The sequence below is a fragment of the Cricetulus griseus genome, chromosome 2 (assembly GCF_003668045.3).
Source record: "Cricetulus griseus strain 17A/GY chromosome 2, alternate assembly CriGri-PICRH-1.0, whole genome shotgun sequence".
Taxonomy (NCBI): Eukaryota; Metazoa; Chordata; class Mammalia; order Rodentia; family Cricetidae; genus Cricetulus; species Cricetulus griseus.
This window is the reverse complement of record NC_048595.1, coordinates 322,635,433-322,648,234: the sequence shown is the minus strand read 5'-3', so window position 1 is coordinate 322,648,234 and position 12,802 is coordinate 322,635,433. Positions and strand designations below refer to the sequence as shown.

The 12,802-nt window shown below is 36.6% G+C and overlaps 1 protein-coding gene across 5 annotated transcripts in view; it reads right to left on the bottom strand.

Annotated features, from left to right (window-relative positions):
* The window catches only part of Adamts6 (ADAM metallopeptidase with thrombospondin type 1 motif 6), a 229,077-nt gene that overhangs the window by 141,853 nt on the left and 74,422 nt on the right, over positions 1 to 12,802 (bottom strand). The window lies entirely within an intron of this gene.

The window sequence follows — 12,802 nt, the reverse complement described above, 5'->3', positions numbered from 1 at the left end:
CAATGTAGCCGTTTATAATTTCAGAGATGTACACTACATTCTGACAACTCTTTCCTCCTACCTCCCTATAATCCACTTCCACTCTCTATCTTCCCAGAGAACTCTCCATCAAGTTCACATCTGTTCATAAAACACTGTCTAAACCTATATCTATTGGACTGATGACTAAATAGGATTAATAGACTTGTCACTTCTGTGTTACACCATGCCTACTCATTTTGCTGCCTCCAGCTTTGTGTCATGCTATTCAGCTTTTCATGTGGACATGTTGAATATTTAAGAAAAGAATTCTAACACACAAAAAAAGAAAGAAAGGATTTGTTCAAGATGATAACAGAAGGCTAACTAACTAACAGAAGGCTAACTAACTACTTGGCCTATCCACTCACTGAAATGATTGTCTATCCTCTATGCAACTTTTGTACTTTCTTAGGAACTCAAGTACTTAAAATCCCTCATCCTATCATAGGGTTAGGACATTCATGTAAGATGATAATGCCAGATATAACTCAGCAGTTTTGAATCATGTTAATGAGCCCTTAGCACAACAAGTACAAGCTCATGGTGTTTCCACACAAGAAGAGCATCTTTGGAAACTGTCCATGCATGACTAATGGACAATTACAAAACTTTTCATTTGTTGAAAAAAATAATAAAAGCTGCCTGGTTAGTCTGGTCAGTGCTGGCTTCCTTTGACTTAAGTCGGCTGGCTCAAAATGAAGACTTAATCAGAAATTTTGTCTGTTTTGTACATATGATTTAGTCTCATTTCTATTATGTCTGTGCCAGAAGAACTCAACAGCCACTATCAGCATTATACTCCATGATCTGAGACAAAAACTTATAGCTATCCACAACTTCCAAATGAACAATTTCTTAAATGAATTTTTACCTAAGTTCTATTTTAATTTTACCTGTGGTTATTGAATGTGTGTTTGATGTATGTGCACGAACAGGCCATAGCACATGCATGTGCAAAGGTGAGAAGACAACCTCGTGGAGCTGGATTGCTCCTTGAATCTTTACATGGGTTCCAAGCTTGCACAAGTTCTTTTACTTGTCAAACAATCCAGTAGCCTTTATCTAAATAACGATGATAAACTTACCTAGTAAAAGTCTTATAATGTAAAATTAATATAAAGTGCCTAATTAGTTATCAAGGTTTGCTTTAAACAGACCCCTAATGGTGATATAGGAGAAAATGTTAGGAATGACACAAGCTCATGTCCTCTTTTGTACAGCAAGTGCTTTGCCCACTGGCCACCTCCCCAACCCAAAAGCAACATTATGATGGGCAACTATATTTATGTATTATATTTATGTATTGGGAGACACACATGGAGGTCAGAGGAGAATGTATGGGAATTTGTCTTCTCCTTGTACCCTGTGGGTCCCCAGGATCAAACCTATCAGGCTTGGCAGCAAGAGCCTTTAACCACTGAACCATCTCATCGGCCTCCAGGTAGCATGATTTTAAGAACTACAACTGGGCCTTAAGAGATAAGGAAAAGAAATTATTCAGCCTCATTCTATCTCCTGACCCAAATTAGAAGGTGTATCACTTTCTTTGTGGCACAACTCATAAAATGGCTTGGCTCTACTCATTCCCTCTTATTAAACCTCAGCCAAAGTGCTATTATTTCATACTACACAAGAAAGTTCTTATTCATTCAGTGCATGGGGGAATCATTCAGAAGTTGTGCAAATGAGTTACTGTATATGCCATCAGTGTTTTTGTTATTATGTGTTAATACTGCATACACCATAAGTGTTTTTGTTTTTGTTTTTCCCTTTTTTATTTTTTGAGACAGGGTTTCTTGGTGTAGCCCTAGCTGTCCTGGAACTCGCACTATAGATCTGGCTGGCCTTGAACTCACAGAGATCCACCTGCCTCTGCCTCCTGAATGCTGGGATTAAAGGCATGCACCACCACCACCCAGCACACCATCTATATTTTTAAGTAGTAAAGAACTTGAATTTATCTATTATAAGACTATAGTATTTAAAGTAACATGGCATGGGCAAAGGGAAACTTTGAAATGACAGTACAAGAACCAAAACAGAGCTGGAGTCATGAATCAATGAGAAAAAGTGATTGCTGGACAAGCATAGCAACCTGAGTTCAAACCCTTGGAACTAACTCAAGTAAAAAGTCAGGTGTGGTCATACACCTAATAACCTTGGAATCTGAATATTGGACACATTCACTAGCATGCACACACAACACAGCACGCACACACACACGCACACGCACACACACACGCACACGCACACGCACACACACACGCTGCACAAACTGCACACACTACACACACATTACACAAAGAGAGAAAGAGAGGCTATACTAACACAGAGAGAGTAAAATATTTTAAAAGGGAGCATCTTATAGGTACATATACTTATGACCATTAAACAAAAGAACCTATAAGTAATTGTAAGAACTGTTATTGTTTTTGGGAATGTCCCTAATAACCCTACTTGGTTTATTTCACAAACTAAATTACTGTTTCTGAAATACTAAATAGTATATGATAGCATTTTCAGAACTAGAACTTAAAAAAAATGAAATGTGTTTTAAATTTCTCAATAGAAATTTAAATTTACTGAAGAAGTTCCAAATGCAATTAGTATTATCAAAAAGTTTCATAGGTTCTGCTTATATTTTATGTCTAAATTTTCAAATTTTGTATTCTTACTTTTATTTACAAACACATGCCATAAGTACTATTTACCCCTAGATAAGCACTTTTGTTCTCTATTTGGTTTCTGAATGAGAGAGGCTTAGAGGAATATGTTCTTGAAAAAAACTGACCAAGAGTGAGTCAGAAGGAAGATAAAAATTAATAAAAAGAAGTGTTCTCAAACATAGGCTCTTTATCATCTCAGTATCCACAAAACATCATCTCTAACTCAATAAATCTCTAGAATCATGTGCTCAATAAATCTTAAATCAATACTTTGCATGAGTGACAGATTAACAACTGATTAAATGTCACTCATGAGAGAAGGAACTGGAAACTGTGCATGTCTCCCTCAAAAGTGAATAATGTTCCCTAAGCCTTGGGTGTGGGAGTATTTTGTAGATGTGCCCACAGGGACTGGGCTCCACAACTCTACGTTTTGATTGGCTGTGGCTTTCTGTAATGGTCTCTGTTGCAAAGAGAATTTTCCTTGCTGAGCCAAACTGCACAGAGAAAAACTCAGGAGGCCTCAACCTTTCAGGAGGCAACTGAACAGAGCTGGGAGCAGGAGATGAGTCCTCCCTAGGGAAGAGCTCAACAGTTGGTTGTCCATTGGCAAATGGTCAGACCATAAAACATACACCCAAATTACAATATATGGACTGAACAGGCTATATTTAGGAATATATATATATATATGCATATATATATATATGCATATATATATGCAATAACAGTTAAGGAAAAAAGACACCATGAATTTGAAGGAGACTGGGGAAGGTTATAGAAGAATTAGAGAAAGGACAGGAAAGGGAGAAATGTTGTAATTAAATTACAACCTCAAAAATAAAAGAGTGGATGATGTACTGAAAATATAGGTAACAAGAGGGGGGAAAAAGAGTTTGAATCAAAATCCATGCTATCACTAATCAGAGACCAGATAGTGGCTATCTAACTGAGGCAGATTATATAATAAAGGTTATCCATTAAACTAACTGTCTATAACTAACAGAAAGGCTATCATATATGACAGGACATGAATATACATGTTTTCCTCAAATATCTTATCTATAGATTAAATTTTTTCAAATGTTTTTTATTTGAAATGACATTAATGAAGAAAAACTTTCTTACATATGGTAATTCTATGACCACAAAGGGCAGATTTAAATTTGATTTTGAGAGACATCTTTCAAAAGCAGCTCACGTGCAATGCCCTCTTTTACTTCATCTTACATTACATGAATAATTAGTTGCCAAAGTAATGTAATGCATCTTGTACCACAAGATTTTGTTGTAAAATTTTTAGAAGATGCTTTGGGAGATTTTTAAGAGTAAAAATAGTAAGCATAGCTTACTGTACTATAGCATGTGGAGTCTATTTAAATCATGTTTTCATATCAAATTTAATATGCAGAATCCAGAATTACATATGTATTGACATGACATATACATATGAAATAAAAGTAAAAAGAGAATCATTGGGGGAGATAAAGAGGGCCAGGACAAGAGATAACAAGGTGAACACCGGAAGGAAACAGAGCAAACTGCAATGTGGATGAAAATATAATAACAAAACCCATTACTTGAAAATCATTTTTTTAAAATATCTAGTTCAAATTTTGTATCTAAGCAGGTTTCACCTTTAAATTGAAGATAATCATGTTGCTAATACACAAACTTGTCAATAATGGTACATTATACTGTCAATCATTTAATTAAATGTATATAATATGTCAAGGACTCCTTTGAATTTCTACCACTAAAGAAAAAAAGTAAATAGATGTGACCATTCAGTTCTTCACAAGAACAATAAAATTGTTTTTTTAAATGTAACTTTTTTGCCAGGCATGATGACTTACACCTATAACCTCAGAATTTGTGAACCTAAGCAGAGGACTATGGGAAGTCTGTGGCTCCTCTGGACTACAAAGTGCATTCCAGGCCAACCTTGATTATACAGTGGTAAGATAGGAAGGAAGGGAGAAAGAAAGGGAGAAAAGGAGGGAGGAAGGGAGGGAGGGAGAAAGGGAGGGAGGGACAAACAAAAGAAAAGATACAACCTTTTAAATGATGTATTCTAAATTGTTACAAAGATAAAATACCAAAGTTAAGCATTCCCAGTGTAGAAAAGAAAATGAAAACCCTAATGAGATAGAAGCAGTAATCAAAAGCCTCCCAACCAAAAAAAGCCCAGGGCCACACGGCTTCACTGCAGAATTCTACCAAAAATTCAAAGAAGAGCTAATTCCAGTACTCCTCAAACTGTTCCGCACAATAGAAGCAGATGGGATATTGCCAAAACTCTTTCTACGAGGCTACAATCACTTTGATACCCAAGCCACACAAAGATAAGACTAAGAAAGAGAACTACAGACCTATATCCCTCATGAACATTGATGCTAAAATACTCAATAAAATATTGGCTAATTGAATCCAAGAACATATCAGAAAAATCATCCACCATGATCAAGTAGGCTTCATCCCAGGAATGCAAGGATGGTTCAACATACGAAAAACCATTAATGTAATCCACCATATAAACAAACTGAAAAAGAAAAACCACATGATCATCTCACTAGATGCTGAAAAAGCCTTTGACAAAATCCAACATCCCTTCATGATAAAGATCTTGGAGAGAACAGGAATAACAGGAACATATCTAAACATGATAAACACGATATACACCAAACCAATAGCCAACATCAAACTTAATGGAGAGAAACTCGAAGCTTTTCCTCTAAAATCAGGAACAAGACAAGGATGTCCACTCTCTCCATAACTCTTCAATATTGTACTTGAAGTTCTAGCTAGAGCAATAAGACAAGAACAGGAGAACAAAGGGATACAAATTGGAAGGGACGAAGTCAAACTTTCACTATTTGCAGATGACATGATAGTCTATATAAGTGACCCGAAAAACTCTACCAGGAAACTCATACAGCTGATAAACACCTTCAGCAAGGTAGCAGGATACAAAATTAACTCAAAAAAATCTGTAGCCCTACTGTATACAGATGATAAACTCAATGAGAAAGAAATCATGGAAACATCACCTTTCACAATATCCACAAGCAACATAAAATATCTTGGGGTAACACTAACCAAAAAAGTGAAAGACCTGTACAATAAGAACTTTGAGACTTTAAAGAAAGAAATTAAAGAAGATACCAGAAAGTGGAAAGATCTCCCATGCTCTTGGATAGGCAGAATTAACATAGTAAAAATGGCAATCCTACCAAAAGCAATCTACAGATTCAACGCAATCCCTATCAAAATCCCAACACAGTTTTTCACAGACATTGAAAGAACAATACTCAACTTTATATGGAAAAATAAAAAAACCCAGGATAGCCAAAACAACTCTTTACAATAAAAGATCTTCTGGAGGCATCACCATCCCTGACTTCAAGCTCTACTATAGAGCCATAGTTCTGAAAACAGCTTGGTATTGGCACAAGAATAGACAGATAGACCAATGGAATCGCATTGAAGACCCAGATATTAATCCACTCACCTACGAACACCTTATTTTTGACAAAGGTGCTAAATCCATACAATGGAAAAAAGATAGCATCTTCAACAAATGGTGCTGGCACAATTGGATTCGGACATGCAGAAAATTGCAGATTGATCCATACCTGTCACCATGCACGAAACTTAAGTGCAAATGGATCAAAGATCTCTCCATAAATCCAGCCACACTGAATCTTCTAGAAGAGAAAGTGGGAATAACCCTTGAACAAATTGGCACAGGAGAACGATTCCTGAACATCACGCCAGAAGCACAGACACTGAGGTCTGCAATCAATAAATGGGACCTCCTGAAACTGAGAAGCTTCTGTAAGGCAAAGGACACAGTCAGTAAGACAAAACGACCACCCACAGAATGGGAAAAGATCTTCACCAGCCCCACATCTGACAGAGGACTGATTTCCAAAATATACAAGGAGCTCAAGAAGCTAGCCACCAAAACACCATACAATGAAATTAAAAAGTGGGGTGCAGAACTAAATAGAGAATTCTCAACAGAGGAATCTGAAATGGCTGAAAGACACTTAAGAAAGTGCTCAAAATCCTTGGCCATCAGAGAAATGCAACTCAAAACAACTCTGAGATACCACCTCACACCTGTCAGAATGGCTAAAATCAAAAAAAACAATGAAAACCTATGCTGGAGAGGTTGCGGAGAAGAAGGAACACTCCTCCATTGCTGGTGGGAGTGTGAACTTGTAAGGCCACTTTGGAAATCAGTATGGTGGTTTCTCAGAAAAATGGGAATCAGTCTACCTCAAGATCCAGCAATTCCTCTCTTGGGTATATACCCAAATACTGCATGTCCATACAACAAGGACATATGTTCAACCATGTTCATAGCAGCATTGTTTGTAATAGCCAGAACCTGGAAGCAACCTAGATGCCCCTCAACTGAAGAATGGAAAGAGAAAATGTGGTACATTTATACAATGGAGTACTACTCAGCAGAAAAATGCAATGGAATCTTGAAATTCGCAGGCAAATGGATGGAACTAGAAGAAACCATCCTGAGTGAGGTAACCCAATCACAAAAAGACAAACATGGTATGTACTCACTCATATATGATTTTTAGACATAGAGCAAAGGTTTACCAGCCTATAATCCTCTTCCCCAAAGAAACTAGAAATCATGAATGACTCTAAGGGATAAATGGACCCCAGGAATGGGAAGTGGCATAAACACACGAGCTAATTGAGAGCATGAGGATAGGGGATTGGGTGCTGCCACAATAAGAGCACAGAAGAAGAGGAGAGGAGAAGAAATGGAGGAGCAGATATATTGAGTTGGGGGAAGAATAGAGGAGAGAGAGCAGGATGAGAGATACCATATCAGAGGGAGCCACTATAGGTCCGAGAAGAGATCTGGAACTAGAAAGATCTCCAGAGACCTACAAGGTTGACACGATCTGATAGTCCGGGCAGTGGAGGAGAGGATGGCCTAGAAGCCCCTCCCCTAGAATGAGAGTGATGACTACTCTCTATGCTATCCTAGAGTCCTCATCCAGTGGCTGATGGAAGCAGAGACAGACATACACAGAAATACACTGAGCTGAATTCTGGAACCTAGTTGAAGAGAGGGAGGAATGAAGAACGAAGGGATCTGTACCAGGTTGGAGAAACCCACATAAACAGTTGGCCTGAAAAAGGGAAAGCATATCGACCCCAGACGCTCTTTGGGAGGCCAGTAGGGGACTAATCCAGCCCCCTGATCATGGATGCCATCGGGGAGGCCCCTGTACTCCTGGGAGCCTCCGGAGGTGGACTGGCTTTTTGCCCTGGTGTATGTGGGGGACTTCGAGAGCCCATCCCACTTGAAGGGATGCACTCTGTCTCTGAACACATGGGGAGGGACCCAGGCCCAGCACAGGAAGATTTGGTGGACTTGGTGGAGCCCCGGTTGGGGGCCCTACCCTGCCTGGGGAGTGGTGGGTGGATGGGGTGGGGGGTAGGTTGGAGGTGGGGGAGAAGGAATGGGGGTAAGGGGAGGGAGAGGGAGAGGGGAAGTACATGTGAAACAAGCCTGTTCCCTAACTTGAATTAATAATAAAAAAAAGAAAAGAAAATGAAAGAGAATAATATATTCTTTAGAATTATTTTCTATTTTCTACTAGTGACCAGTCTTTATTCATGACTTATTTCAGCCATGAATCATTTATTGTAATAAAGCAAAATTAGTATTTATGGGGGTACTAAGTCTTCTATACCTGGCAAATGTTTTTAGATATAGTAGTTACTCAGTAAGATAGTTCTTATATTATGCTCACATGTTCTTTTTAAACAGGCTTTGGGGTTTTATTCTACTTTATACAAAATTTACTAAAACAAATAACTCAAAATAGTGAACCTATATAGGAAAACATTCAGTGAGATGGATACCTAGCAGAATTTAGTGCCTAAAATCTTTTCAAATATGCACAAAACAATATTTATATTTAATATAAGTATCCTAAGCTAGGATCTCCAAAAATGATGGAATCACTGTAATCTATTTACATTTATCCTTCCATTATTAGTATGTCTATTAAGATAAGTAAAGTAAGCTGGAGTGGTACATATGTGGTTAAAAATAGCACCTATTACAAAGACAAGGAATGTAGATGCAATAATACAACTGTCGCCATTATAATCTACCTTAGTCCAGTATATAAAAGTTACTGATTTGGTTCATGCACCTGAAATTGTCAGTCTATTAGCAAGATGTTATCTACCTGAAAATTCATTTATTTGTTTTTCTAGGACAATGAAGAATCTAATTTAACCAAGTTTCTAAAGATTAAATATAAAAGGTTTATTTCTGTAGTACACACACACACACACACACACACACACACACACACACACACACACACAATTATTCTGAAATCTCAGGTCCTGAATACAATAATCATCAGTTTGTTCTTAGTTAATCTTTTGTCATTAGTACCTAAAGTAACAAAGCTTTATTTATGAAATAATTTACCATAATAACTTTTCTAAGAAATATCCTCATATCAGCATTATTGCTTTAGCCACTATGGGGATATTTATACACAATAATATTTATGGAAGTATATATGCATATTGAATGCATAATTATGAGTATGTATTTTGTGGACATATATGTGTAGAGAAATATATAAACATATAATTTTAGTATTTTTACTGGCCATAACCAAAACTGAGTAGCTACAAGTTTAGCAAGAGATTCTTTCTCAAAAAATAAGGAGGCCGAAAACAGAGGAAAACACTTAATACTGACTTCTGACAGGAAACACACACACATAGATACAGACCCATGTATAAATCATATACACAAATTGAAAACTAAAACAAAAGTGTAAAAAATCAAGTTAACTATACATTCAATTGTAATAATGAGTTGTTACACCTAAAATCATCATCCTAGGGCTGTTCTTTCTGTGTGAAATAGTCAGCCACACAAAGCAGTGGAGAAAACAGTGTGACAAATTGCCATTTTACGTCATCACTGTTACAAAGCCAAAGATGTTTCTCTTGCTTTATCTTTTAGCCTTACTAAAGACAAATGTAAGACATCCTGTCATTTTAGTTCAAAAATACTTTGATGTGCATCCCTGAAAATAAGGAATTTTTTTTTAATGCTTTATTTTTTTTACAATTAGACACATTGGGAATCTTTTGAAATACAGTGGAAATACACCCTATTGACATCATAATTTTTTCAACTTCTAAAACCTTGAATTAATTAAATTAATTAAAGCAATCTTTCAAAAACTATGTCTTCCTTTGAGGTTATCAAGTGCCTTTGGTTTGTAACTTACATTAAAATTGGACAAAGCATAGCATATATTCCATTATTCCATCTGACAAGGAAACCAATTTCTAGTTTTCTACAAAAGTATAGAAATACATTTTTTAAAGGGGGTAGAGCCGTGGAATGGCTCAGTCTGAAAACTGTTTGATGCATAGACATGAAAAGCCAAGTTCAATCTCTAAGGATCTGCATTTGTCAACACATTTGCAATCCTAGCTTTGAGAAGTATGATATCTAGAACTCACTAGTCAGTCACCCTTGCCTACATGGCCATAATAGAATTTTCCCCAAAAAGCAGTACCTAAGGAATGACATCCAAATGTGTTTGGGCTCCATATTCATGGGTTCATGCACATGCATGCATGCGCACGCACATGTCACACACACACATGCATGTGCAAATATACATGCATTCAGAGACAGAGAGTTCCTAGTAAAGATCTAGCAAAATAAAAACATTATCACATACTTATTTAAAATAGATATTATATTTCTATAAAAATACAAATTGGGCACAAAACACTCTAAACAAATTTTTGAAAAGTAGAAATTATTCACACATTCTAGTCATTCAGTAAGGGCTCTTAATACCTAATCATTAAAGATTCTTACTATAAGGAATATAGATGCATCACCCTATTACTTAAAATTCATTGCATTAAATGATAAGATCACATGGTGATACACACTTAGCTGGGAGGCAAAGGCCAGGACATTCAAGCCAGAAAATACACTTGATGCATTCTTACAGCTGCTACTTTATTTCAGGAAGAAGTTCCCTCACTCATTTTCTTGTTTGGTTTGAGGAGTTTTACAAAGTGCTAGGGATCAAATATCAAACCAAAAGCCTTTTGCATGCTAGTCATTTCTCTACCACTAAGCTTTATCTCCAGGCTATGTCTCCATATTTTAAAGATAGCATGAATTATACCACAGTATACATGCTGAGTTACTGAAAGCTAAGTACTAACATCTTAGGAGTAAGTAAAGGGACCTTCATGAAAAAGATTTTCCCTAACCAAATAATAATCTCTCACATTAAATGGTAACAGGTAAAGGTGTCCTGCTTCTCAGTCCAGGAAAAGAGGGAAGAGAAGACAGCAACATAATAATTATCTGGGCATGGAAAACAGATGGTTGGTTGTTTGGGTTTTGTTCTGTTCTTCCTATCAAATGGCATATCTGAATGGAATTATTTTAGCTCTCAATCTTAAGGATTTTGTGAGATTTTCGTACTCCATTTTAAGCACACTTTCAAACAAAAATTAATTGTTAAAGACCATTACTTCAAGGTGCCAACTTGAGAATAGTCTACGGTCCCTCAATTATTCTATGTAAAGTGTAGACCATTAATTTGAGGACTTTTTAAAAGGGCTGTCCAAACAAACAAATAAAATCTAAAAAGCTTCAGAGGTAGTGAAAATGTTAGTAAATGATATGGAGAAAGAGAAAACTTTACGTAAGCTGTTTAAATTTAAAAGGGGAACATGGAGAGACGGCTAAGCATTAAAGAGGACTTGTTCTTGCATAGGACCAGGGTTTGGTTCCTCCCACCCTCATGGTGGCTCATGACCATCTGTAACTACAATTCTAGGGGGCCCAATGCTCTCTTCTGGCATTCATGGACACCAGACATACACATAGTGCACATACATATATGCAAGCCAAAACACTCAGATACATCTTTTTTAAAAGGTTTGAAAACAACAAAAACAAAAGAAATATGAAAAGGTATGAGAATGCAGATGTGTAGGCACTGATAGAGGCTAACCTGTGACTGCATGAGATGACTGCTGTCATAACACATTATTCAGCCATTAAATAGTATGTGTCTAAATCTTTTAATATAAGTGACTCTTCTAATAGAACCTACTATAGAGTCAGACATGGTGGCATACACTTTTAGTTGGGAGCAGAGGCAAGCAGATCTCTGTGAGTCTCAGGCCAGCCAAGCCTGGACTTTGAAATCCTGTCTCAAAAGAATAAAACAAAACAAACAAAAATTGGCTTGGTTGCATAAGATTATGACAGTCATTAATGAGCCAGATTTTTGAGTGAGTTGAAGATGAACTGCCTGGTTAGGAGGGCTTTTTCCTTTGTTCTCTGCATTTTGTTGCAATGGAAACTGGAATGCCAATACTTTTTTAAGACATCATTAAAAGTGTAGCAAAGACTTTTTCTGTCTGAGTCCAGTCAGGTTTAAAACTTGATGGTTACTTGAATTTATACCCAAATCAACTCCAATTTAAAAAAAAAAGACAACAAAATGACCCAAATTTAATTAGAGCTGAATTTTAACTTAAAGAGAAAGAGAGGAAGGAGGAAGAAGAGAGAGGAAGAAGTTAGAGATGAAGGAAGAAAAAAAAGGGAGAAAGGATCCTGAACTATGGATTTTTATCAGGAATTACCTCTGGAGCATAAATACTGATTTGTATTGTTATTTTATTTTTCACCCATTTAAAGAAGGTAGATCATTAACTAAAATCATACAAACATGAGTTCCCACAAATAGACTGTTGTTTCAACTAAAACTATGTATCTTTCCATTTTTAAGGTAGCAGATACAACTATCCCTTTGCTAAATATTGATAACTTCTGTCTTAGGAGAAAGGGGGGAGATGGCTCAAGAGCTTAGCCAATGAGTAAACAGAGGCTCTTATTTAGTTTTCTTGAATGAGAACATTAGCTCAAATCACATTAATAACACTAAGAACAAGTTATCTTCCAGTCTTAAGAACACTAATGTCTGAAATTCAGGAAACTATTGTCAAACCTCTCCTTTCTCATGAACAGACATTTTACTTTATTTTTA